Raw genomic sequence first — 4,613 nt, 5'->3', positions numbered from 1 at the left:
CAGTGTGGCAGTTCTATGGGGAATTGCTTTTCAAGTAGGCTAATGAAAAAGAGCAATATGGCAGAATGTTAAGGTCGTTTCCTTTGATTTCTATTCCCACCCTTCTATCTCTTTCCTATATATAGCAACTTTTTCTCTCTGGGAATATAAAAGATAAGTAGGACAAAGACCCACTGTGATAATAATTTCAATCCTTTGGGAAGAAAAGTACTTTAGATGATTAATTCAATAAATTCAGCTGATAGCATAGAGCTTCTTATTTTAGAAAATTCAAATCCTGCCCCTCCCCATTTTATTTCATCATAAAAAATTATTTTGTGATATAATCATCACCTAGTTCAAATTGTGTGGGATTTATATTTTTCTAGATATCTAACTTGATCTTTAAAAAGATTGTCAACATGGGTATGGCTTAAGAATGTAATCATTTTCAAAGGTGATATATGAAAGCCAGAAAAAATATTGTCTGCACTCTTTATACAATTTAAGTTAGACATCAGCAAAAATAGGCATTTCAAGTGCTGCCATTGTAACTTAAATTCATTCATTTGTGTGTGTGTGTGTGTATATATATATATATATATATATATATATATACATACATACATATACACACACACATACATATGTATGCACATGTATGTGTATATATATATATATATATATGCATGTGTATATATATGTATGTATAAACACACATATATACCGTTACTCCCTTTTAGTCATGATTTTTACTTTTTAAATGATCAGCTGCCATTATTTCAAATAAACAAAATTTTGATAATTTTATGATGTTAGTTTTGAATTGATTTATCAAAGTAGAGTTCACTTTGGGGATGCATTTGGTGTCATTATATTGATTTTGAGGGGAGACCCCAAAACTAACTATATAGAATATCAGTAATGAGTTAAAATATTGAAGTACCAATCATGAATAGAGCACTCAGAAATACTTATGTTAAAAACTAATTCCCCTATGTAGCTTGAAAGACTTGTTTTAATTTTTATGTCAATCAAAGTTTACTTTTTACCTATTCTCTTTGGAATTAATTAGTTTTCTTTATTAAATAGCATTTTTTGTTCAGTCATTCAGCTGTATCTCACACTTTGTGACTCTGTGGATCATAACATGTCAGGTCCTTCTATCATCCACTATTTCCCAAAGTGGTACCCAAGTTCACAATTATTGTTTCCATGACACTATATCTACCTATTTAATCCTCTGTCATCCCCTTCTTCTATTGTTTCCAACTTTTCCCAACATGAGAGTCTTTCCTGATGATCTATGTCTAATTCATTGTGACCAAACTATTTAAGCTTTAGCTTCAGTATTTGTCCTTTCAATGAATAGTCAATTATATTATTAAACATTGATTGATTTGATCCCTTTTCTGTCCAAAGGTTTCTCAAAAGTCTTCCCAACACCAAAATTTGAAAATACTGATTCTGCAGGGCCAAGGTTTCCTTATAGTTCAACTCTTCCAGTTATATTTTACTATGGGGGGAAAAACACCTTTGACCACAAATGTCGTTGTCAGCAAGGTGATGTCTCTGGTTTTTAATATACTATCCAGATTTGCCATGCCTTTCCTTCCAAAAAACGAATGTCTTTTAATTTCATGATGCAGTCACCATCTGCACTGTTTTTTGAGCCCAAGATTATGAAATCTGACACTGCTTCCATTTCTTCTTCCTCTGTTTTCCAGGAAGTAATGAGAACAGATGTCATGATCTTAATTTTTTTAATGATAAATTTAAAGTCAGCTTATCCACTCTCATTTTTTGTCCTCACCAAGAACCTTCTTAATTCTTCTTCACTTATTGCTATTATAGTGGTATCATCTGCTTATCTGAGTTTGTTGATATTTCTCTCAGCAATCTTGGTTTTTGACTCAGCCTGGCATTTTGCGTAATATACAGTGGATATAAGTTAAATTAATAAGATGACAATATACAGCCTTGTTAAAATCCTTTCCAAATCTTGAACCAATCAATTATTTCATATTTGTTTATAACTGTTGTTTCTTGATCCATATTTGTTTCTAACTGTTATTTCTTGAACCTTGTACAATTCCATTAGTAGACACATAAGATAATCTGGTAATCCAATTTTTTGGGGGGAGGACTTGATACATTTTGTTGTGAACCACACAGTCAAAAGCTTTAGTGTAGTCAATGAAATGGAAGTATATGTATATATCCAGAACTCCATTGCTCTCTCCGTAATCCAATGTATGTTGACAGTTTGGTCTCTAGTTGCTCTGCCTTGTCAAAAACTAGCCTGCTCTTCTGGTCATTCTTGGTTCACGTGTTACTAAAGCCTACCTTATTAAATTTTAAGCATAACTTTAGTGGCATGTAAAATGAACTCATTTGTTTGGTAGGTTGAACATACATTGGGATTACCCTTCTTTAGGACATACACTGACCTTTTCCATTCTAGTGGCTGCTGTAGAGTTTTCCAAATTGCTTAGCATTTTGAGTCCTCTAGACACTAATGGTTCAGTATGAATTATTTAAAACAGCTGCTTTCTTACTAACCCCTTTGTTGTCCAAAGACTTCTCAAAAATCTTCCCCAACACCAAAATTTGAAAGCATTGATTCTGCAGTTCCGAGTTTTCCTTACAGCTCAGCTCTCAAAGCTATACTTTACTGTAGGGGAAACAAACAAAGAAACAAACAAACACCTTTGACCACATAGACCTTTGTCAACAAGGCAATGTCTCTGAATCACCAGATCTTCCTGTAGTAAGGAATAGAAATTTTAAAAAAGAGAAAGAAATTTAAGGCATGGAACACCAGAGGAAATAAAAAGCCAAAGAGGGGTAATAAAGTTGTGTTTGTGTTTGGGAGGAGAATAGATATGAGTACAGTAGCACTATTTCTTTATGGACTGGGGTAATGGGAAGGGATACCAACAGAGAGGTGTTCAGATCACATAATGAGAAGGTAACTTCTTTTGAAGTTCTGCTTTAGATCTGGATCATTTTAGTCTGAGCTCTTATGAAAGTACCCTAATACAGTTTGTGAGAGGTGACCAGGTCAAGATGTATGTATTCCTCAATGGCAAGTTCCTGTGGAAACACTTACAGCAATGAAGGGGTTCAGCATCGGGATGGTGGCCATGGTGGTGACTCTGCTGCTGTTGAAGACCAGCAGCCATGAAAACTTTGAGAAGATTGATATGTCCATGGATGATATCATAAAATTGAATAAGAAGGAAGAAAAAAAGTAGAATTTTCCAGAATTAAAGGCAAACATATTGATGCCTGCCAATTCAGGATGAGAGTAGCCAGATGGGGACTACAACAGCAGACTAGTTTTGGTAAAAATGGTTTGGGCCAAAGAGGAAGAATGGGCCCTGGAAAAAGAAATCTGTATGGAGTTATCACTGGCCTGGTAGCTCAGAAAGCAAATGGAATTATAAAGGAGTCAGCTCTATCAACCAACCATATCTAAGTGAAAAGAACATACAGCAAAATTATCCAATGTTAAAAAGGAAGACAAATCTTCAGAGGCAAAATGACATGCAGAGGAAACCAATTCCAGCTCTCAGGAGGCCTAACCAGTTAAGCAGAAAGAATAACATTCCACTCAATTTCACCAGGAATGGAACTATATTAAATAAGCAAAAAGACGACGTCGGAAAACCTTTCTTTTCAGAAGAGGCCTAAAGGTTCACACCTGGGTGCACCCAGGACAACTATTAGAAAAATCAACAGCTAAAAGAACTAATCAATGCCAAACTTCTACCACAAATGGAGGGATTTTGATTGTATCCATTGACAACCCTGGATCAATTCATCCTTCAGTAGCTCAGAGACTTCATTTAACTCAAACCCCTATATCATCATTTCTGATGAAAAGGGATCACCCTGAAGGGAAGAGGATTCTTAAAGAAGTTTCCTTACTTACAATTTGACATAAACAGTGTTAGAAAACAGACTGGGATAACTTTGAATTTGGAATCCTGAAGGAACAGAGAATTGCTCTCACTCAGAAAAAAAGGAAGCCACTTTGGTGACTATGGGATAGATCCTCCTTCAAAGGGACATTTCAGTGACAATTACTTGTTTGAAAAGTTGAGTTGACAGAAACAAGTTTTTCCCAGAAATTCTATGAAATTTTGTTTCAATAATGACAAATCTAAATAACTATTACTGCTTTTACATTGGAATAATATTTTGCTTTTTAATGTATGAAGTAATCCCCTGAGAGAAAGCCCAGGGAAATCCTGCTCTATTCTTAAAGATGTCTTTTCTGGTTTGACAGAAAATTATACATGGACTTAATTTGAAGAGAAAGGGGTAGCTTTCCTCTTTGTTTCCTCATGCAACATACCTGCAACAGATCTGTAGAAGTTAATTATTTTTGTGATAGTGTTTTTTTGGTATCTTTTATTTCCTCTACCCATTTGGATTGCATAGATATGTCCATTGTAAAACAGTTTTTAAAGAGGTATGAGTCTATACCATTCTATTTCTTTTCTGATTGGCATGTGACATGGAATGGATTTCATCAGCAGGAGTACAAAAAAATTCATCAGGAAATTCAGAATTTCACTGTTTGCATGTGTATCTGAAACTTGTTATTTCCTCATTGATCAAAGTTT

The 4,613-nt window shown here is 34.5% G+C and overlaps 1 pseudogene; it reads left to right on the top strand.

The window, feature by feature from the left end:
- Window positions 1-3,095: 3,095 nt before the first annotated feature.
- Window positions 3,096-4,025, top strand: LOC110200132 (UAP56-interacting factor pseudogene; annotated as a pseudogene).
- Window positions 4,026-4,613: the final 588 nt, after the last annotated feature.

Source organism: Phascolarctos cinereus, unplaced genomic scaffold (assembly GCF_003287225.1).
Source record: "Phascolarctos cinereus isolate Bilbo 61053 unplaced genomic scaffold, phaCin_HiC Scaffold_7;HRSCAF=346, whole genome shotgun sequence".
NCBI lineage: Eukaryota > Metazoa > Chordata > Mammalia > Diprotodontia > Phascolarctidae > Phascolarctos > Phascolarctos cinereus.
This window is presented reverse-complemented; position numbering and strand designations above follow the sequence as displayed.